This window comes from Chrysemys picta, chromosome 5, assembly GCF_011386835.1.
Source record: "Chrysemys picta bellii isolate R12L10 chromosome 5, ASM1138683v2, whole genome shotgun sequence".
Classification (NCBI taxonomy): Eukaryota; Metazoa; Chordata; order Testudines; family Emydidae; genus Chrysemys; species Chrysemys picta.
The window spans coordinates 132,949,582-132,973,556 of record NC_088795.1 but is presented as its reverse complement, the minus strand read 5'-3'; positions in this window follow the sequence as shown (position 1 = coordinate 132,973,556).

Sequence of the window (23,975 nt, the reverse complement as noted above, 5' to 3'; positions counted from 1 at the left end):
CAATAGAGAGGCTCCAGCCAATTCTCCCAGCTCCCCAGCCTTACACCCCAGAACGATACTGTCCTGCCCTGGTCAGAAGCCTGTATTACCCAGTCCACCCCTCCCTCAATGTGGAGAGGAGATGTGCAAGTCTTTGTAACTGAGCTGAAATTTCCCAAGCACTCCAACCAAAACTCTCTGTTTTAGGTAAAGCATAAAACAGATGTATTAACTACAGAAAGGTAGATTTAAAGTGATTATAAGTGGTAGGAGAAAGTTGCCAAATAAATGTTTTTAAAACCACACAATCTAAGTCTTAAACCTGATTACATTAGGCAGCATTTAGATCAGCCATTTTCTCACCCCACTGGATGTTACAGTTCTTCATATACAGGCTTCCCCCTAAGCCTGAAGGACCAATCTCCACTGGTGATGATGTCATCTCAGTATTCCTGCAGCTTCCAGCATAGGTGGGGGAAGAGAAAGGCCAAGACAGGCTGCAACTGTTCCTTGTTTTATACCCTGTCCCAGTGAGCTTTGCTGAGTCACAGTGACCAAATAAACCCCCATTGTGTGGACTTAGGCAACTGTCATTGAATTGTAAATCCCTTGATTACAATTCCCCTTCTGATTAATGATTGTGGAGCACCCTTCTGGGCAGGGGTCCTTTGTATGTCACTAGCAAACGTACCTGACAGCGGTGAATGTGAGGGTTACAGGGTACAGCGTGGTCACAGGATCTATACAATGGGTTCCTGGCATGATGTTTGGCAGACTCTTTATTACTTGTAGTGGGGCAGATTGAATTGTTGTGGTCTTGAGTTTGTTTTGTTTGAGGCACCAAATGCATGTGTTATATATCTCTCTAAACTTCCTGTCCATTGGCTCACCTTACTGGGAGGCGAGATGGGGGAATATTTATGATCCAGATCCAGGGAACTTTGAAAGATCTGCTAGATTTGGGTTGATTTTGGAAATGTGGAATGACAAGCATTAGAACTTTAAAAACCTTTGTTTGACTTTAAAATGCCCCTGGGCTTTTCTGGTGCACCAGTCACTTTGAATTACAAGAGATGTTCAGACTGTGTAATTTATAACCTGGCTCATCTGAGTGAGATGAGGATCTGGGGGAGAGGAGATAAACCTGTGCATTGCGCTTTGTGGGTGTATACAGGATGAATGTGCAGCTTTGTGGTTATGTACAGAGGGGGTGAAATTATGCCTCCTCCCTGCCCCTTCTGGCATGTTTTGCATCCTTGGGGGTACTCAGAAGGAGCTGTGCCCATACTGCCTGTAGTTGTTATTGTGTCCAGTCCTTGCACATTCCTCCTCACCACATGCACCCATGCTTGTGTGACCCAAGTGCCTAGTAGGGAGATATTGCTTTAAGAGATCTATGGTGTTTGTTTGGGCGGGGGAGGGGCAAGGGGTAGGGAATGAGTTGTGTCTGGATCATTGTTGCTAGGCGGATGCACAATTAGCACTCCACATCCAGAAGTTTGCTTAACAGGTTCCCGGTTGCTGGACTATTTTTTTAGCATATTCAATCCGGTCAAGCCAAGCCACAACAGCATTCTTGGCTACGATGGTTAAGGCATGAAGACATCTAGGAAGTTGAGTCATTTTGCTGTTCTCAACAAACTGTGTCATGGTTTGTGGCTGTCCACATTGACATACACCATATACTTAACTGACTGGTAGGTTAATAGCTGACTAGCTAACTCAGTGATTTCTGCAGAGGAAGAGAAAGAGTTGGCATGGATTCCATCTGTAGATTTCTACAAGCAAGTGAAGAGAAGAGGGTGCTGTTGACTCAGCAGACTTTATAGATTTGGGGATCGAAGGCTGAGACACGAGTGAATTCACCCTAAACTGTTGGGAACTCTGAGTTTCTTCTCACTGTGTTTCTGTGGGAACTGACCTGTTTAGATTTAATCTGTTTTCTTTAGTTATGTTTATATATAACTGTGCGGATAATGTATGTGGATTATAAAGAAGCCATGTTTATGTTGTAAAAATAATTTATTATTATATATTATATTTTTATCATAAGATTTTTTATAAAGTTGATACTTAAGAATTAAGTTAATTCCTTTTGGGGACTTGAATGTGGGGAGGTTGACCTCATGCAATTCTTGCTGAAAATCCTTAAAGATGGAATTCTGGGTCTCCAGGTGCTTTTCTAAGGGAGCTGGGTTCTTTAGGCACTGGAGAAGGGCAATGAAGTAAACTCTAGCCCACCCAAAGGTGCACTAAGATCCAATAACACTCTGATTTCTGAAGTGGGCTGCGAGGAGCGCTGCAGTAGAGCAAATCCAAAAGAGGCAGCAAGTCTCTTCCATCCACACCATGAGCGAGTTTAATTTTTATAAAATAATTTTCTCGTAGTGAAAAATCTTCTTCCCCATTAGTCAACTCTTGGGTCCTGTGCTCTGCAAAAATGCACCCATCCTCATGTACCCAATTCTACTTACCACACAGAAAAGTTAGCAATTTTTATCCATTTTTCCCTAATCTTTTATGCCTCTAAAAATAACAAACACTCCATAGTTTATGTGCTAATCTTGCCCTCAACTTCACTCCATGACCTCCTGTTTTCTAATTAGTTGTTTTCTCAAATAATTCATCAACTTCAATCTGTTTCTTCCCTTTCAAGATTTGATGTCCCTCAATAAACTTTCCCCTGAGGGCACTGTTTCACAGGAACTCACAGGCTCAGCATAAGGTCAGTTTTCATGTAAATTACACAAAAACACCTGCCCAGCATGACTCATCTAGTACACCAACACGGAATAACCATCTTCATGAATTGGCTGGTGAGCAACAAGGGACTCTTTTGAGACATCACTGCAGAAGTTCCAAAGGAGGCAGTGAGACAGGTTAATGAAAATGGAGTAATTAATGAGTAATTTGCAAATGCTTAGTAGACTGGTCCTCAGCCAGTGTAAAATGTTCAGTGAAGCTATGCTGACTCAGGCCAGGCCTACACTACAGAGCTACCTGGGTTAGTGTAATTACATCACTCAGGGGTGTGAAAAATCCTCTTGGGGAGGTGGATTAACTATGCCAACCGGAAAAGCTTTCCCATCGGCATAGTAGCATCTTCACTTAAGCGCTACAGCAGTGCAGCTGTACTCTTTTTGTGTATCTCATCCAATGTCACAAGTTCAGACTGTCCTTTTGTGTTTCCAAACTTCCCACTTATAGGTGATCCTATAACAGCCATTTACTTGTGATTGATTAAATGTCAAGGAATATAGGAAATATATAGAAAACCAGAATACAGCATTCTTACTAAATTCTTACTAAATTGGGCCATTTATATAGACAGTAATTCATAATGTAGGGCCAGATTCTGTGCCCTTTTCCACCAGCTGAGCAGCTACATAGTGTGATGCTGTATGATTGAAATATGACCATTGGTATCATGGAGTTGCAACAGGTCCTGTATAAAGTATGTCCATGGAAAAGTTATGATTTGCTAAATAGGTTTCTCCTGTTTAAATCCATGCATCGTCACTGTATTTGAAGTTAGGATTATTGACTATGTATTTATATCTCAAATGTGTTTGTTCCTGGGGTAACACCCACAAGGTAGTGTACATCCAGGCTAGCCAGCCTATTGTGAATGGATTATTAAAGTTTGATGACCCATCGAAGACACTTAGCTCTCACAATGGGCCATAGAAGAATCTCATTCCGCCAAGCTAGATCTTCCTGTGGAAACCTTAGCATAAATATGGGCAATGGCTGCTCCTCTGAGTCATCAAATCATGTAAGGACATGTGATATGTTCATGTGCCCCTGGACTCCATCTTATGCCAGTAACTTTCCACAAACTGGGCTGTGAGCTTTGTAGGAAACAAAACATTTCTAGGCACGTGGTAAAGGGTACGAAAGACCACTGGGATGACTCCATTTTGCCTTATTCCTGCCCTGATTCTCTGGACTGTGGATTTACAACTAAACGGAACATAGTGAACTATGGTCTGAGGACCTTCCCATCTCTTGGAATTACCAGAGAGACTTTAGAAGCCCGCAGTCTATAACATCACTGCTACAAACCTGATATAAGGACTTTGCAATCATTGTATGTATATGATCTATTAACCATTTTTAAATCTCCTCTTTTATTTTATTAATAGATTTTAGTTACTAACGGATTGGCAACAGCGTGATTATTGGATAATATCTGAGTTATATATTGATCTGACTAAGTGGCTGATCTCTTGAGATTGGAAGAGCCCTATATTTGATTAAATTGATTTTCAGTAACCACTCATCGCAGAGTCCAGTGTCTGGGTGGTGAGATAAGGGCTGGAATGCCTAAGGAGACTGCATCTCTGACTTCTTGTGAACTACTTTGGTGAGACAGAAGCTTACTTTTGTTACTGGCTTGGTATATCTAATGATAGAATAACCACCAGTTTGGAGTGAGGCTGCAATATTTCTCAGCAGTTTGTCCTGAATCTGATATTCCCAGCTGTGACCCACTGAGGCATGGTGACACATATCTCTGTTGACTTCAGTGGTTACTCCTGATTTGCTCTGGTGTAATAAAATCAGGATCAGGACCGTTTTGGGGGGATGGGGTGGGGACAATCCCGCACTCTGTAAAATGCTGAGGTTTACTTCCCTGAACAAGGAAATCCACAATCATATTATGACTCAGAACCGTACTCAACACAATGGTAATAAAAAACAGACAGATATGCATTTGCTAGTTCGGTGGCTCTCAAACTTTTTTAGTGGTGACCCCTTTCACATAGCAAGCTTCTGAGTGCAACCCCCCCTTATAAATTAAAAACACTTTTTTATATATTTAACACCATTATAAATGCTGGAAGCAAAACAGGGTTTGCGGTGGAGGTTGACCCCCTATGTAATAACCTTGTGACCCCTGAGGGGTCCTGACCCCCACTTTGAGAACCCCTGTGCTAGCTTATCTCAATCCTTGTTTTGAGTGATGGGCAATGGGAGTCAAGTGTGGCAAGGAACTTTCCCCCACTTGGGCAGCCAGGGACAATCACAATTCCTGCACTTGATGGAGCACTGAGGTCAGTTACATAAGAACATAAGAAAGGCCGTACCGGGTCAGACCAAAGGTCCATCCAGCCCAGTATCCTGTCTACCGACAGTGGCCAATACCAGGTGCCCCAGAGGGAGTGAACCTAACAGGCAATGTTCAAGTGATCTCTCTCCTGCCATCCATCTCCACCCTCTGACAGACAGAGGCTAGGGACACCATTCCTTACCCATCCTGGCTAATAGCCATTAATGGACTTAACCACCATGAATTTATCCAGTTCTCTTTTAAACTCTGTTATAGTCCTAGCCTTCACAACCTCCTCAGGTAAGGAGTTCCACAAGTTGACTGTGCGTTGCGTGAAGAAGAACTTCCTTTTATTTGTTTTAAACCTGCTGCCTATTAATTTCATTTGATGACCCCTAGTTCTTGTATTATGGGAATAAATAAATAACTTTTCCTTATCCACTTTCTCCACATCACTCATGATTTTATATACCTCTATAATATCCCCCACTTGTTCTCCTCTTTTCCAAGCTGAAGAGTCCTAGCCTCTTTAATCTCTCCTCATATGGGACCCGTTCCAAACCCTTAATCATTTTAGTTGCCATTTTCTGAATCTTTTCTAGTGCCAGTATATATTTTTTGAGATGAGGAGACCACATCTGTATGCAGTATTCGAGATGAGGGCGTACCATCGATTTATATAAGGGCAATAATATATTCTCAGTAGTATTCTCTATCCCCTTTTTAATGATTCCTAACATCCTGTTTGTTTTTTTGACCGCCTCTGCGTGGACATTTTCAGAGAACTATCCACGATGACTCCAAAATCTTTTTCCTGACTTGTTGTAGCTAAATTAGCCCCCATCATATTGTATGTATAGTTGGGGTTATTTTTTCCAATGTGCATTACTTTACATTTATCCACACTAAATTTCATTTGCCATTTTGTTGCCCAATCACTTAGTTTTGTGAGATCTTTTTGAAGTTCTTCACAGTCTGCTTTGGACTTAACTATCTTTAGCAGTTTAGTATCATCTGCAAACTTTGCCACCTCACTGTTAACCCCTTTCTCCAGATCATTTATGAATAAGTTGAATAGGATCGGTCCGAGGACTGACCCTTGGGGAACACCACTAGGTACCCCTCTCCATTCTGAGAATTTACCATTTATTCCTACCCTTTGTGCCCTGACTTTTAACCAGTTCTCAATCCATGAAAGGACCTTCCCTTTTATCCCATGGCAGCTTAATTTACATAAGAGCCTTTGGTGAGGAACCTTGTCAAAGGCTTTCTGGAAATCTAAGTACACTATGTCCAGTGGATCCCCCTTGTCCACATGTTTGTTGACCCCTTCAAAGAATTCTCATAGATTAGTAAGACATGATTTCCCTTTACAGAAACCATGTTGACTATTGCTCAACAGTTCATGTTTTTCTATGTGTCGGAAAATTTTATTCTTAACTATTGTTTCGACTAATTTGCCTGGTACAGACGTTAGACTTACCGGTCTGTAATTGCCGGGATCACCTCTAGAACCCTTTTTAAATATTGGCGTTACATTAGCTAACTTCCAGTCATTGGGTACAGAAGCCGATTTAAAGGACAGGTTACAAACCTTAGTTAACAGTTCCGCAACTTCACATTTGAGTTCTTTCAGAACTCTTGGGTGAATACCATCTGGTCCCAGTGACTTGTTAATGTTAAGTTTATCAATTAATTCCAAAACCTCCTCTCGTGACACTTCAATCCGTGACAGTTCTTCAGATTTGTCACCTACAAAAGCCAGCTCAGGTTTGGGAATCTCCCTAACATCCTCAGCCGTGAAGACTGAAGCAAAGAATCCATTTAGTTTCTCCGCAATGACTTTATTGTCTTTAAGTGCTCCTTTTGTATCTCGATCATCCAGGGGCCCCACTGGTTGTTTAGCAGGCTTCCTGCTTCTGATGTACTTAAAAAACATTTTGTTATTACCTTTGGAGTTTTTGGCTAGTTCTTCAAACTCCTCTTTGGCTTTTCTTATTACATTCTTGCACTTAATTTGGCAGCATTTATGCTCCTTTCTATTTGCCTCACTAGGATTTGACTTCCACTTTTTAAAGGAAGTCTTTTTATCTCTCCCTGCTTCTTTTACATGGTTGTTAAGCCATGGTGGCTCTTTTTTAGTTCTTTTACTGTGTTTCTTAATTTGGGGTATACATTGAAGTTGGGCCTCTATTATGGCGTCTTTAAAAAGCGCCCATGTAGCTTGCAGGGATTTCACTTTAGTCACTGTACCTTTTAACTTCTGTTTAACTAACCCCCGCATTTTTGCATAGTTCCCCCTTTTGAAGTTAAATGCCACAGTGTTGGGCTGTTGAGATGTTCTTCCCACCACAGGGATGTTGAATGCTATTGTATTATGGTCACTATTTCCAAGCGGTCCTGCTATAGTTACCTCTTGGACCAGCTCCTGCGCTCCACTCAGGACTAAATCTAGAGTTGCCTCTCCCCTTGTGGGTTCCCGTACCAGCTGCTCCATGAAGCAGTCATTTAAAGTATCGAGAAATTTTATCTCTGCATTTCGTCCCAAAGTGAAATGTTCCCAGTCAATATGGGGATAATTGAAATCCCCCACTATTATTGAGTTCTTAATTTTGATAGCCTCTCTAATTTCCCTTAGCATTTCATCATCACTATCACCGTCCTGGTCAGGTGGTCGATAATAGATCCCTAATGTTATATTCTTATTAGAGCATGACATTTCTATCCATAGAGATTCTATGGAACATGCGGATTTGCTTAAGATTTTTACTTCGATTGTACATTTTCTTTCACATATAGTGCCACTCCCCCAGCACGACCTGTTCTGTCCTTCCGATATATTTTGTACCCCAGAATGATTGTGTCCCATTGATTGCTTTCAGTCCACCAGGTTTCTGTGATGCTATTATATCAATATCCTCCTTTATCACAAGGCACTCTAGTTCACCCATCTTATTATTTAGACTTCTAGCATTTGTGTACAAGCACTTTAAAAACTTGTCACTGTTTATTTGTCTGTCCTTTTCTGATGTATCAGATGCTTTTTTATGTGAATGTTTATCATCTGATCTGGCCCCTACTTTATCCTCTTCCATCCTCTGCTCCTGACTATAACCTGGAGATTCTCTATCATTAGACTCTCCCCTAAGAGAAGTCTCTGACCGAGCCACATGCTCCTCTGCAGCAGTCGGCTTTCCCCCATCTCCTAGCTTAAAAACTGCTCTACAACCTTTTTAATGTTTAATGCCAGCAGTCTGGTTCCACTTTGGTTTAGGTGGAGCCCATCCTTCCTGTATAGGCTCCCCCCATTCCAGAAGTTTCCCCAGTTCCTAATGAATGTAAACCCCTCCTCTCTACACCATCGTCTCATCCACGCATTGAGACTCTGAAGCTCTGCCTGCCTACCTGGCCCTGCGCGTGGAACTGGGAGCATTTCTGAGAATGCCACCATAGAGGTCCTGGATTTCAGTCTCTTCCCTAGCAGTCTAAATTTGGCCTCCAGGACATCTCTCCTACCCTTCCCTATGTCCTTGGTACCTACATGTACCATGACCACCGGCTCCTCCCCAGCACTACACATAAGTCTGTCTAGATGCCTTGAGAGATCCGAAACCTTCGCACCAGGCAGGCAAGTCACCATACGGTTCTCCCGGTCATCACAAACCCAGCTATCTATGTTTCTAATGATCGAATCTCCCAATACTAATACCTGCCTTTTCCTAGCAAATGGAGTTCCCTCCCCTGGAGAGGTAACCTCAGTGCGAGAGGCAACCCCAGCACCGTCTGGAAGGAGGGTCCCAACTATGGGAAGGTTTTCCTCTGCTCCCGTTGACTGCTCTGCTTCCCTGGGCCTTTCATCCTCCTCAACAGCGCAGGAGCTGTCTGACCAGAGGTGGGACAATTCTACAGTGTCCCGGAAAGCCTCATCAACATATCTCTCTGCCTCCCTCAGCTTCTCCAGTTCCGCCACTCTTCCCTCCAGAGTCCGTACGTGGTCTCTGAGGGCCAGGAGCTCCTTGCACCGAATGCACACATACGCCACCCGCCCACGGGGCAGGTAATCATACATGCTACACTCAGTGCAATAAATTGGATAGCCCCCACTCTGCAGCTGGGCTTCTGCCTGCATTGTCTCCTAGTTAATGAAGGGTTTGTTTAAAGCAAGAAGTTTTGAATGTAGTTTGGGCTATAGGTTTTAAGGGGAATAAAGGGTATAAGATAGAACCGGCAAGGGACCCACACTCCCTTCCTGCTCCCCTTCCAAACTCCCTTGCGAAACTCCCTGTTAGCAGCCCCTGGTCGCTTGTGCACTGCTTTATAAAGCCCTGGCTTGGGTGAATGCCCCGCCCACTGATTAAGGCTCAGCCACTTAAGTGAAGACACTCCTATGCTGGCAGGAAAGCTTCTCCCATTGGCCTAGTTAGTTCACAACCCCAAGAGGCAGTAGCTATGTCGATGGGAGAAAATCTCCTGTCAACATAGCACTGTCTACATGGGGTGGGGCTTAAGTCAATATAACTACGTCGCTCAGAGGTGTGGATTTTTCAGAGCCCTGAGCGACGCAGTTATACCAATATAGGTCTGTAGTGTAGACCTTGCCTTACTCTGTAAATAACCCCCAATGCTTACAGTATGTCAGGACCTGGCCCCCTGCCTTCAGCGATAATGCTATATTGAGAAAGGTGAAGGGCAAAGCAACTTAAAGGAGTGAGGGAAGCGGAAAAGGGAAGAGCCATTGTACCAGCCTGTGGAGCTCACCAGCCATGGAGAGGGGGGATACTGCACCTCTGTCGCACTCCGGGTTGCCTCCATGAGCTCCCCTGGGGAGGTGCGACTACACAGCACTGGCCAGTCAGGGCCATGGGGGGGGGGGAATAGCTCAGTGGTTTGAGCATTGGCCTGCTAAACCCAGCATTGTGAGTTCAATCCTTGAGGGGGCCACTTAGGGATTTGGGGCAAAATCAGTACTTGGTCCTGCTAGTGAAGGAAGGAGGCTGGACTCAATGACCTTTCAAGGTCCCTTCCAGTTCTAGGAGATAGGATATCTCCATTAAATTAAATGCATGCCGCCTGATGAGGGAAGAGGTGAGAGTATCACATGCTGCAGAAGAGTGGGTTACAAACAGGAAGTGTTCCATGGGTTCGTTCAAAGAAGAGACCATATCTTCCAATGTTTAGAGCTTTAGCCTGGGAGTTGGGAGACCCAGGTTGGATGGCGTGCTCAGCCACAGACTTCCTGTATGACCTTGGGGAAGTCATTTAGGGGGGAAATTCAAAAGGGGGACTTAAGTGCCTACGGCCAACATTTAGAGTGCCAGGGGCATTCACAGAACCAGTTGAGTTGTTGCCTAACCCTATAAACCTAAAGTCCCTAGGTACCTAAGTTTCCACCTTTGGGCATGTACAAACCTGCTTAAGTTCTGATGCCTTCAAGCTGCTTGGCAGCTAAGCACTGGTGGGCTTCTCACACTGGGTGTTCTCTTGCCTTTGGGCCCCAGTCTGAGAGGTGTGCTCTGAGCATGCCTGGGGATTACAGTGGATGAGAAGCTGGATATGAATCAGCAGTGTGTCCTGGTTGCCAAGAAGGCCAACGGTATATTGGGCTGCATTAGTAGGAGCATTGCCAGCAGATCGAGGGAGGTTATTATTCCCCTCTATCCGGCACTGGTGAGGCCACACCTGGAGTATTGTGTCCAGTTTTGGTCCCCCCACTACAGAAAGGATGTGGACAAATTGGAGAGAGTCCAACAGAAGGCAACAAAAATGATTTGATTAGGGGCCTGGGACATATGACTTACGAGGAGAGGCTGAGGGAAGTGGGGTTATTTAGTCTGCAGAAGAGAAGAGTGAAGGGGGATTTGATAGCAGCCTTCAATTACGAGAAGCGGGGTTCCAAAGAGGATGGAGTTAGTCTGTTCTCAGTGGTGGCAGATGACAGAAAAAAGAAGCAATGGTCTCAAATTGCAGTAGAGGAGGTCTAGGTTGGATATTAGGAAACACTATTTCACTAGGAGGGTGGTGAAGCATTGGAATGGGTGGTGGAATCTCAATCCTTAGAGGTTTTTAAGGCCCAGCTTGACAAAGCCCTGGCTGGGATGATTTAGTTGGTGTTGGTCCTGCTTTGAGCAGGGGGTTGGACTAGATGACCTCCTGAGGTCTCTTGCAACCCTGACATTCTATGGTTCTATGAAGGAGGAGATGGTGTCACCCCAATACCTAATAGCCCAGTGGTGAGGGACTCACCTGGGCTGAAGAAGAATTGGGTTACAATCCCCACTGCCTGATTTAGAGCAGGGACTTGAAGCCAGCTTACATGCATCCCAGGTGAGTTCCCTGAACCCCAGACTATGGGATATTCTAGGATGGATGTGTCTCAGTCTCTCCTGTTAGACTTGTCCCACTTAGTATGAAATACTTAAAATATTCACTGGAACTGGTCTGGAACCTGGTTAATGCCCTAATCTCTTGGCTACTGGGTTTGAGGGGAATATGATCACCATATCCTCTTCCTCCTAAGTTTTCCATGAGAAAGAACTGGCCTGACTTTAGTGCGTATCCCAGGAATGACCCATGCCTGCCTATAGTGTGTGTGTGTGAGGGAGGAGGGGGTGCAAAGTGAGGGCAGCCAGTATCAGTAGTGTTACTGAGCATGCTCAGTACAAGCCAAGAAGCAAATCTTTGGGGGGCACATGACCCCACATACCCCCTCCCATGCGTCCCACCTCTGGCCTAACCCCAGGAGAAGGTTCATGGTTGTGAATCCCTAGCAGAGCTAGGCACCTAACTCCATTTGAGGGGGTGCTACATTGGTCTTACCCCTCTCCTTGGCATTTCCTAGTGGTTTGTTTAGGCAGCTCCCCATTCAGCATGCTGGCTGCTGTGAATCCCATTCTTAGGTACTAACTCTCCCTGGGTATTGTTTAGGGACCCTGGGCACCCATCTGTGGCCTAAGGATTCCACTGGGAGGCAGGCACCTAAAGTTAGGCATAGCAATGCTGAGCCTAAATCCCCTTTGTGGCTCTAGCCCTCTTTGTCTCAGTTTCCTATCTGTAAAATGGGGATAATAGCATTGCCCTCCCTCACAGGGTTATTGTGAGGTGCTCAGATACTATGTTGATGGGGCCAGATAGGTACCTAAAAATAAAAGGGCCCACATTCTTGGCTGTTTTCTAGCAGGGCTAAGGAATGTGTGGATGAGGCTCACAAACTAGGTTTGGTTTGCAGGGTGCTGGGCCAATCCCTCAGCATAAATCAGACCACAAAAATAAACAGTTTGGGATTTGGTGAAAGGTAAATCAGAATCTAAAAAAAATCTTTAAAGCAGTAATGATTTAAGGTGCCAGTAATAACCAGCAGAATAGGATATTTATCTTTTTTAAGCATCGGATGTTTATTTTATAGACAGTATCCCTTTAATGGATGGGGGGAACCCTCCCCCGCCCAAAACCAAAGAAGTGTGAGGCCTCAGTAGTTTGTCAGTCATGGCACTCTCCATTTATGCTGGCAGAAAATCTGGGTGACACTCTGTATTTAACAGGCAGGCGTGTGAAAAACAGGTTCAGTGTGTGGTGAAATCGTGCAGCTGTTGATGTATTATTGTTGGCAGCGGTATCAAATGCAGACACCTGAGGTGAAAAATAAGATGCAATTTCAAACACATGAATAAATTCTAGTTGTGAATTATTCCATTAGATGCACAGAAGAAATAGCCTCGTGAGGGGAATGTTTGCCACAAACCTCCTCCAATTGGTTTTGCTGCTAAAAAACAAAAATAAAAAAGTAAGCTATGCTTTACGTATAAACACTGCCTGCAATTGTTCAGATGCCTCACTTTTAATTAAACAATACTCCAATTAAAGTGTGGTTGGATTGCCACAGGTAAATAAATGTTGGGATGCAAAATGAGATTAATTAAGTGAACTACTTCCTCCCCGCCCCCCGCTGCTCAGCATTAAAGCACTATTGGTTCACAGGAATTATTCGCGTCTTTTAAGTTTAAGTCTTTTTATTCCTTTAAACTAACAGACGTCTAAAGGCCAAAACAAAACTGATTCCCCATTAGGAAAAAACATAATGCATGTTTCTCCCAGACACCATCCATGACATGCTAAATGTTTAAAGTGCAAGGAACATCTTTATGCAAACAGAAAAACACAGTGACCGAAGTGCAGTTTAGTAGCAATACAAAAGAGCTTTAGGAATTTAGAGGATTTTCTTTCTCTACCAACTACACTGGCATGTTCAGCCATTGATTAATAGTCACTCTGTTTTAGGTGCTCTAACAGCTGGAAGCCTCTACAGGGCCTGATCCTGTGAGTTTTTGAACATCCTGAATTCTCATTGCTATCAAAAGGAGTTCAGGGGATACAGTATGCATCTGAAGAAGTGAGGTTTTTTACCCACGAAAGCTTATGCCCAAATAAATCTGCTAGTCTTTAAGGTGCCACCGGAGTCCTTGGTTTTTTTTAGGGGATGCAGTAGTTTATGGGAAGCATTCAGCACCTTTCAGGTTCAAGACCACCAGAGCTTTAGTCTTGGCTTTAGAAGATGAGGCTGAAATAGCAAAAGTATTATAAATGTGGAATACACATCCAATAAGGAGTTTCCTAGAGCAGAGCACCTGTACCTAATGAAAACTAGGAGTTGTAGGAACAAGAACGTGAAGTAAATATGACTTAATGGCTGCCCATTTTCAAAATAAAAATTGACCAGATCAAATAAATACAAAATGATCCAGCGGCTGCAGAGAGTATAGAGAAAACAGAAAATCAGCCAGGCACCTCCAAGCTTAACAGCTCATTAAAACTATAGAGCTGGAAGTGCAGAGTACAGTGTGATTCTGCACAGAAACTATCTGAGTGCCCTCCAAATTGCTAAGCATAATCCGTTGGCACTGAGAAAGGTAAGCACAGAGCCTGACATGTCCTACTCTAGAAAGGCACAAATGCTGCTGTAGAAGAGGTGTGAACTTGGCACTCAATACACAAAATGGAATGCAAAGGACCAATTAAACCACATGATCTTCCTCCCCCCGCCAATCATGCTGGGTCAGAAGTGAGCAGCCCACCCTGCACTACATTTCTGTAGCATGCAGGGGCTGCAGACTTCCTCACTGTGGCCTAGTGGCTAGAACACTGGATTAGGACTCAGTAGACCTGGATTCTATTCCTGACTTTGCCAATGGCCTGCTGCATGACTTCTCTATACCTCAGTTTCCCTGTCTGTTAATGGGGGTAATGATATTGACCTCCTTGTAAAGTGCTTTGAGACCTATGGTTGGAAAGCACTTTAGAATAGCTAGGCAGTATTATTATTATGTGCCTTCTACCCTTCAGCACAATGGAACATCACCTGTCCTTCAGCCTATTGGGTGCTATAAACCCTGTAAGGAGGAGATGGGCAGCAGAGTTTCCCCTTTGGAAGTATCTCAGTCTAGAATGTCCCCAAGGGAACACTGGTGTGTCACTTGGACCCAGCTTTCTTTACAGTCCTAAATATCTGACAAAGCTCTGTGGGGCCTGGATTGTGTTTTCCGTACAGCACCTCACACAGTGGGGTCCTGGTACATGACTGGAAGTCTGAGGCACTGCCACAATATATATGTATCCTATTATACAAATAAGGCTTAGCACTTCCATGGCACTGTATTCCTGTTCCTAATAAATATTTTCCTTTGGAAAATCACAAGCCTTTTCCTGCCTGTGAAAAGACGGGTGGCAACGGTCATGTCACTGACACAGGAAATATATTATTTCAGCAGCCCAAAAGTCTGTCCACCCACTTCAGAAGCTAAGCAGAGGGATAAAAAATAAAGTTTCCCATCAAGAAGACTCTGAACGTCATTAGAAAAAGTGCACATTTTACATCAGCCTCTGGAAGGAATTTCCCAAGGAAGGAAGTACTGCTATAAACAAAACAGTGGAGAGTCAAAAATTTGAATAAATTTCCATACAGAATTATTCTGAATATGATATTTAAGCAAAATATAGAGGCAAAAATATATAACTTTATTTGTCCCATAAAACCTTATTATATTATAATGTCAGTTAAGACTGTGGGGGCCATCTGCCAATTCACGACTATTCCCTATCATTCATTCATGCACGAGAATTTTATGTCCAGTTTATGTCTGAATAATTCCAGTGAGTAGCACTATATTGTCTACAAAAAACAACAAGGAGTCCGGTGGCACCTTAAAGACTAACAGATTTATTTAGGCATAAGCTTTCGTGGGTAAAAAAACCCACTTCTTCAGATGCACGTCTCCATGCATCTGAAGAAGTGGATTTTTTTTACCCACGAAAGCTTATGCCCAAATAAATCTGTTAGTCTTTAAGGTGACACTGGACTCCTCATTGTTTTTGTGGATACAGACTAACATGGCTACCCCCCTGATACTATATTGTCTGTCTATACTATTTAGAATAGAATTATTATTATTCTATTTAGATTAGAATTTTAGTTACTTCTTGACTGATCATGATATAACCCTATCAATATTAAAAAAAAAAAAAAACTAAGGAGTACCATACTATTGTCAAGACTGGTAGCTTCGCCTATGATTAACATTGCCTGATGCGTCCCAGTATACGACCCTGTTTATTATTTCCTTTAACTTTGCCAAAATTTAACGGTTTGAGCTGAAAACGCCCATGCTGAGTATGAGCATCAGTCTAAATTTTTCCAGATTTTTTTTTTTGTTTGCCAAAACTGTTCAGCTGTTTCTGAAAAGGAGGCTAGGGAAAGCTACCTTGTTTTACCCATGTTGAAAAAATTTGGCAACCTTTTCTAGCAACGCCACAACTTTCATGCTTTGAAGCAGGGACTTTAAATTTGGCAGGCTCGTACCCTCTGTGTCAGAGATGTACCTTTTGTGATCTCTGAAAATCGACTGAAATTTGGCCTAGCTATAAGCCTTTGAAAAAATCACAGGCCGCATAAGTTTGGTAGAGACTTGCTAAAGTTTAACAGCTAAAATCTCTGAAGGGGCCATCCTCACTGAACATGCCCGAGCAACTCAGAGCTCCTAGTGCTGACCAAGCTGTGCGTCTCTACAAAGCAACTGAGCGTGCTACAGCCCAAGGCTAAAAGGGCAAAACCAGACTTTCCCTGTAATTACTGCTGCCAGCCGCTCCAAATAAGAGTGGGCCAGACAATGGAACTGAGTGCAGTGAGCTGACTCCTGCAACTGCTGGTGCCCAGGAAGCATGAAGAAGGAAACTGCTTGACTTCAGTGCAGAGGGGACAAACACAGGACCAGAGGGAGGCTAAAGGAGTAGACTTGAGGAACTGGTGCTACTTGGACTGGAGTGGTGGGAGATAAACTGGGATGGAAAGCAGGGGGAGACGGGGACTATCCGGAGAAGCAGACTGGGGCTGGGAGTTGGAGGGGAAGAAGAAGCTGCAACTCATAGGACAAGGAAACTATAGTGGGAGGGAGGGTTAGAGGGGAGGTCGGAACTGATTGGGCAAGAATGTCTGGGAGCAGACGGAGGAGACAGGGACTGAGAGCTGGTGAGGTAAATGGGAGGGACGGGACTGGGGGCTTGGATGGGGAGTTGATAGAGGAAACAGACTGAGACTAGCTGAGCAAGGAGACTGAGAATAGGAGCCAGGGTGAGAGGGAATGGGGGATGGGAGATATCTGACACGGAGCCATGGGGAGAACTGGGACTTACTGGGCAAAGAGACTAGAACAGGGTGTAGGAAGTGGGGGAAACAGGGGTGGGGAAGACTAGGACTTGGACAGTGAGCCAGAGGGGGATGTTAGGACTAGTTGGGCAAAGATACTAGGACTGTGACGAAAAGTCTGAGGAGCAGAGACTGGGTCTGGGTAGGCCAGGCGAATGGGATTAGGACATGGACCTAAGGATAAGGAGGGAATAAGGACATGTTAAAGGGGATAGGGCAAAAGGGGTCAATGCTTGGGGAAAATAAGCTCAAGAGTCTGTGCCCACTAGAGCACACCTTCTTCCAAAGCCTGGAATAGACCCCAAGATTCCTGTATCTCACCATTCCTTTGCTGCCAACAAATAACTGTGAAACCTAGTGGCAAAGTGTTCCCTCCCCTTCTAGTGCTGGTCCACACAGAGGATGATGGCCCACTACTGCTATCAGTTACTCCATTACTTCACTTGGCACAGGTCTGTGTGGATTGCTTTAAAGGTGTCAACACTGCTGATGTCCCAGGCCACTGTATGTTAATGTGGCCACATAATGGGATTTGTGTTTTTACCAGTTTGCAGAAATTAGGCCCCTTGTGTTTAAGCATTATGACAGTCTTTAATTATCTGAATGCATACTGTGTTTTTTTTTTCCCCACAGGATCCCTTCCTCATTCAGTGCACAGATGGGGATGTGCTCTGGGTATGAATTAGCGTTGTATAGTGAAGGAAACTGTCATCTGTAAGTCCCTGCTTCATTTGTTGTGGAAGTTGGAAGGTGTGTAGTGACTGAACCAAGATAATGCAGGAAGAGGAAAGATGGTCTCATGGTTAAGAAAAATGACTGTTGCCCTAGGCAACTGGATTCTATCCCTGCCACTGTCACTGCGTTCCTGTGTGAGTCTGGGCAAATCACGTAAACCAGACTTTGCACAGGTGGCCACTAGTTGTGTGTTTCTCATTTTCTGGATGCCTGACTTGAGACCCTGGGGTCTGATTTGCAGATATGCCGCGACTCACAGCTGTAACGGAAGTCAATGGGAGCTGTGCTTTGAATAGATAAAGTGTTATATAATGCTAAATACTCTGAAAAATCAGATTTTAGTCATCTCAAATTGGAGACCCAAAATTAGTGGATACTTTTGATCTTAATCTCTCTGTGCCTCAGCTTCTGTCTATAAAATGGGGATAATACCACAGAGGTGTTTTGAAGATAAATTAATGTTTGTGAAGCATTAGTGATGAGCATCATAGAAAAGCCCATGAGGAAATTAAAAGCAGGGTAGGAACAGTGTGAAGAATAATAATAAATAAAGAGCAGAGTTTCAATAGTGTGAAGTAAATAAGTCCTAGTGCCACGCTTCGAACAATGAGGAGAAAACAAAATATTGAATAGAGTTTGTATGTGTGATATTGATAGGTAAGGTGATTGACAGATGATATATCTGACTCTGCTGCAAGGTGGTGCTGTGTGGGCTGTGGCACACACATCTCTAGATATTAAATAGTGTGCTGGGTGTACCATGTGTTGGGGAGCAAAGCAATATAGACCCTCCAGGCACTAAGCCCTTCAAGGTCAAGCCCTTTGCAGGTTCCCATAAACACGTCCAGAATCTGATGACTGGGCACTCGGTTTGAGTTACAAAAAAAGATGCTAAATGCCACTCACAGAGGTCATAGAGTCATAGACTTTAAGGTCAGAAGGGACCATTATGATCATCTAGTCCAGTGGTTTCCAAACTTTAACAACTTGTGAACCCCTTTCACTAAAATGTCAAGTCTCGCGAACTCCCTCCTAAAAATGAATATTTCTAGGGATTTTCTCCTTTACCTGAGTATAAATTATAAAAGCAGTGATCTTGGAAATATAAAATTTGACATGCTTATTACACACTATTTATTATTAATTATTATTTATCATTACAGTATTTTTATTACATTATGAAAACAGCAACACTCTTCCAAAATCTGACTTTTGTAGCTTGTATCACTTTGAATAAGCCTGTTATAAGACAAGGCTCCTATGTTTCGTAAAGGAGTATCAGATGTGAAACAGCATGAAGGTATTTAAGAAGCCAACTCAAAGAGTTCCTCCTACACAAGCATTCAGGTCTTGAGCAGTCCAGGCAAACAATGCACATTACAACAAAGCTTAAACTTGTTCTTCATAATAATTTAAAAAACAATATTAGCTGCCTATTTAATTTAAAAAAATGGAAAGGGAGGTGGATATTTTTTGTTGTTCTTATAAGGAGTCTTGAAGTTTATATCTCCTCAGTGTAATAGATATGCTTGCTTTGATCTGCTTAGTTCTTGGAAGTCCAGGGGCACCTAGGGACAGCTCTGTCCGCCATTAGGGATTTTTGTCCCTGAGAACCCCCTGTAATATTTTGCGAACCCCCAGGGGTTCACGAACCCCAGTTTGGGAACCACTGGTCTAGTCTGACCTCCTGCACAATGCAGGCCACAGAAATCTCAGCCACCCACTCCTGTAATAAACCCCTACCCTATGTCTGAGCTATTGAAGTCCTCAAATCATGGTTTATAGACTTCAAGGTGCAGAGAATCCTCCAGCAAGTGGCCCATGCCCCACAATGCAGAGAAAGGTAAAAAAAAAACAGGATCTCTGCCAATCTGCCCCAAGCAGCCAAAAAAAAAAAGCCGAATTGCCGCTGAATACCTGGATGTGCCGCCCTTCTCCAGAGCGGCCGCCCCAAGCACCTGCTTGCCAGGCTGGTGCCTGGAGCCAGCCCTGGGAGGAAAATTCCTTCCCGACCCCAAATATGGCAATCAGCTAAACTCTGAGCATGTGGGCAAGATTCACCAGGCAGACACCCAGAAAAGAATTCTCTGTAGTAACTCAGATCCCACCCCATCTAACATCCCATCACAGGCCATTGGGCATATTACCGCTAATAGTCAAAGATCAATCAATTGCCAAAATTAGGCTATCCCATCCTATCACCACCTCCATAAACTGATCAAGCATAGCCTTGAAGCCAGATGCGTCTTTTGCCCCCACTGGTCCCCTTGGAAGGCTGTTCCAGAACTTCACTCCTCCAATGGTTAGAAACCTTCATCTAATTTCAAGTCTAAACTTCCTGATGGCCAGTTTATATCCATTTGTTCTTGTGTCCACATTAGTACTGAACTTAAAGAATTCCTCGCCCTCTCTGGTATTTATCCCTCTGATATATTTATAGAAAGTAATCATATCTCCCCTCAGTCTTCTTTTGGTTAGGCTAAACAAGCCAAGCTCTTTGAGTCTCCCTTTCATAAGACAGGTTTTCCATTCCTCGGATCATCCTAGTAGCCCTTCTCTGTATCCGTTCTAGTTTGAATTCATCCTTCTCAAACATGAGACCAGAACTGCACACAATATTCCATATGAGGTCTCATCAGTGCCTTATATAATGGTAGTAACACCTCCTTATCTCTACTGGAAATACCTCGCCTGATTAGGGTGACCAGACGTCCCGATAAAATCAGGACCGTCCCGATATTTTGGTGTTTGTTCCGCATCCCGGCTGACCTTTGATCGGGACGCAATTTGTCCTGATATTTCGTTCCGCTGGCAGCACTCGCCTTTTTTATTTATTTATTTATTGCTGCTCCGCCGGCAGCACTCGGCTTTTTTATTTATTTAATTAGTTTTGCTCCAGTGGCGGACCCCTGCCCTCATTTGTCCCAATATTTTCTCCCTCTCATCTGGTCACCCTACCCCTGATGCATCCCAAGACCACATTAGCTTTTTTCAAGGCCATATCACATTGGCGGCTCATAATCATCCTATGATCAACCAATACTCCAAGGTCCTTCTCCTCCTCTGTTACTTCCAACTGATGAGTCCCCGGCTTATAACAAAAAATCTTGTTATTAATCTCTAAATGCATGACCTTGCACTTTTCACTGTTAAATTTCATCCTATTACTATTATTCCAGTTTACAAAGTCATCCAGATCTTCCTGTATGATATCCTAGTCCTTCTCTGTATTGGCAATAACTCCCAGCTTTGTGTCATCTGCAAACTTTATTAGCACATTCCCACTTTTTTGTGCCAAGGTCAGTAATAAAAAGATTAAATAAGATTGGTCCCAAAACTGATCCCTGAGGAGCTCCACTAGTAACTTCCCTCCAGCCTGTCAGTTCACCTTTCAGTATGACCCATTGTAGTCTCCCCTTTAACCAGTTCTTTATCCACCTTTCAATTTTCATATTGATCCCCATCTTCTCCAATTTAACTAATAATTCCCCATGTGGAACCATATCAAATGCCTTACTGAAATCGAGGTAAATTAGATCCACTGCATTTACTTTGTCTAAAAAATCTGTTACCTTCTCAAAGAAGGAGATCAGGTTGGTTTGGCACGATCTACCTTTTGTAAAACCATGTTGCATTTTGTCCCAATGACCATTGACCTCAATGTCCTTAAGTACTTTCTCCTTCAAAAATTTTTCTAAGACCTTGCATACTACAGATGTCAAACTAACAGGCCCGTAGTTACCCGGATCACCTTTTTTCCCTTTCTTAAAAAGGGGCAGGGCAATATAAGACTATGAAAGTGAGGCTTCTCTGGCCTAGTGCCAGGGATACTCAGTCCAGCCCATCCTTCTACTGGAGGCATCACGAAGATTCACACATCCAGAGTCCAGCCTGGTGGTCCAATATCTGTAGCCTCATTCAGGCCCATCCACAAAGCCCCTCTGTATGCAAGCCACTCCCAGCCATCCACTAGCCATGGCCCTTTTGCCAACAACAGGCTGATCCTGAGTTTGGCTCCCAACCCTTCAATCCCAGATCTCTGACCTTCTCTCTGCAGCCAGCTCCCAGGTTGCTGTCTCCTGCTCATCTTTAGCTCCCTCTTGAGCTAGCTTCCTTTCCCCTTTGCTATGCTGGAGGGATGAATCAGCCCTTTGCTAGATGGATGGTGCCCTGACAGGCAGCATGATTACAATATAGCCAATGGCAAGAGTTCAAAAAGCACGTCAGGCGCCAAAGCTATTTACTCCTGAAAATCACATATTGGCTTCATTTTTCACAGCGGCAAGTTTCTTTGTCATAAAGGGCTTGCCCCCTTTCAAAATGGTCACCACTTCCCATTGGTCTTAATGGAACTGAAGCCACAACTACCCACAGGGAAGATGGTGGCCTCCTGTTCTTTGAGGAGATACTCACACACTGAGAACAGTGAGCAGGAAGCCTTCTCAAAATGGCCACTGACTGAGTTCTCGTCTGGCTTCAGTCCCATCCAGGGATGCAGAGGGTTTGGAAGAGGGCATTTCTTCATGGCATTCTCAGCCATTTTCAGCCTCTGCTGAAGGAGAACTTTTCAGTTGTGAAGAAGTATGCTGGAGGAAATGACCATTGAGCCTAAATAAATATGTAGCCTCTGCACAAAGATTTCAGTGATTTTTAACTATACTATACGTTTGAAATGTCTGTGTTATTCTGTTACTTAGATTATTAGGGCTAAAGTAAAAAAAGCTGACACTGGGTGCTAAATTTCTTAAAGGACCCATTTTTAATTAATTTTAATTCCTAAACTAATTAATAGATTTGCTAGTAAATTCTCAGGAAATTCATTCTGTCCTCAAAGAATGCTCTAATTTTGGGGAAGATACTATCATTTTCCTACATAAAGAAGTTGAATCTGAGCTTTAAATGCAAAACTCAACTCAACCTTAACTATGGTATCGCTATTGATGCCTCCATAATATATAACTACTAAGTCTCAATGGTTTTGCACTAAAGTATCTGAGTAGATATGTGAGCACCATATATGCTTCGCTCTGCATTGAAGTACTGTGTATCTTACTCTGTATCTTCGTGTTCAAATAACTTCTTTGGTTGTTTTTTTGTGTGTGGAATTTCTCCAATCTTTCATTGAAAGTCCAAACCCCATTTGGGGGGGGGGGGGGATTTTGCTTTATTTTCACTTCTTTGTTGAAAAAAAATATATTAGAAAATCCCAAAGGGAATGAAGTTGTCACTGAAAATGTTTGTTTCCAAAGAAGCCATTTTTCTCCCCCTTACCCCCTTGTATGGAATGAAAAATTTCAACAACCTCTCTCATTCACTGTCTATTTGTGAAATGTGCTGTTACAGGAGCATCTGTATTTCTTTCTTTCTGTTTTTTTTCTTTTCTTTCCTTTTTTCCCTTTGCAATTAGATGGCTTAATTTATTTATCTGATGGTGAGAAAATATCAATAGGATTCCTAAAACAAACTGAAAGCTGCTAAAAAATCAACATCCCTAGCCTACAGGACTTATCCAACAAACTCTGACTCGCCTTAGCAGTCTCACTGACTTCAAAAAGACTTCATCTTCTGTTAACTGTAAGGCGGGCTCATGTTTCTTCAGAAAATATGGAATTAACTCAGTTCAAAATGTTGGTCCAAATCAATTCCTGGTGTAATGCCACTGATGTGAGGTCAATGGAATTATGGCAGGGGTAAATATGGACCCACTGGGTTTGCTTTATGAGAACTTGGGAGTTACTCATAAAGGATTAGATTGTATTCAAGCTACAATGGATTTAAAAAAAAGAAACCAAACTGAATGTTTTAGATGGAGAGCACCAAATGATGAGAGGAAAACTGAGGCCAGAGTCTATCTCCAGCAATGCCACCACTCTGTCCTCTCAGCTGTAAGTAATAAGTAAGGCATATAATTTCCTTGTCTGTATGTGAGGTTAAAACATGTTTGAGTCCCATAGCTATTATAAATCTCTTTATATAGCTCTCTGTGCTAAAATCAGGAAGTGTGTTAGCTAAAGGGATGAAAAGTGGTGGGATCCAAGCTTGGGTGGTAGGGACTAGGGGAGGTCAGTAGAATCATTCTTCTCCTTCTCTTCTCCTGACCCCCCACCCCCAAAGCTCCTCCACTCTGCAATTCTAGAAGAATGGAGTATAGCAGGAGGGACAGACCCTCTTTGGGGTATAATTGCACTCCCAGGGGACTTTAGCCAGTCCTGCCTGTGACAGGTTGGATCACAGAAACCGCCTTGGGGCTGCCAACCAATCTGCCAAGACTACTTCTGCCCCTGCTTTTCCTGCCAGCTTGGGACTCCAGCACCCTGTCTTGTTGAGCCAGACACGCCAGTCTGCTCCAACACAGACCCAGGTCTGAACCATGTGCCCCAAAGCTGCAGACTCAACTGAAAGCAACTTAAGAAATGTTCCTGTCTTTAACACTCAGATGCCCAACTCCCAATGGGGTCCAAACCCCAAATAAATCCATTTTACCTTGTATAAAACTTATACAGGGTAAACTCATAA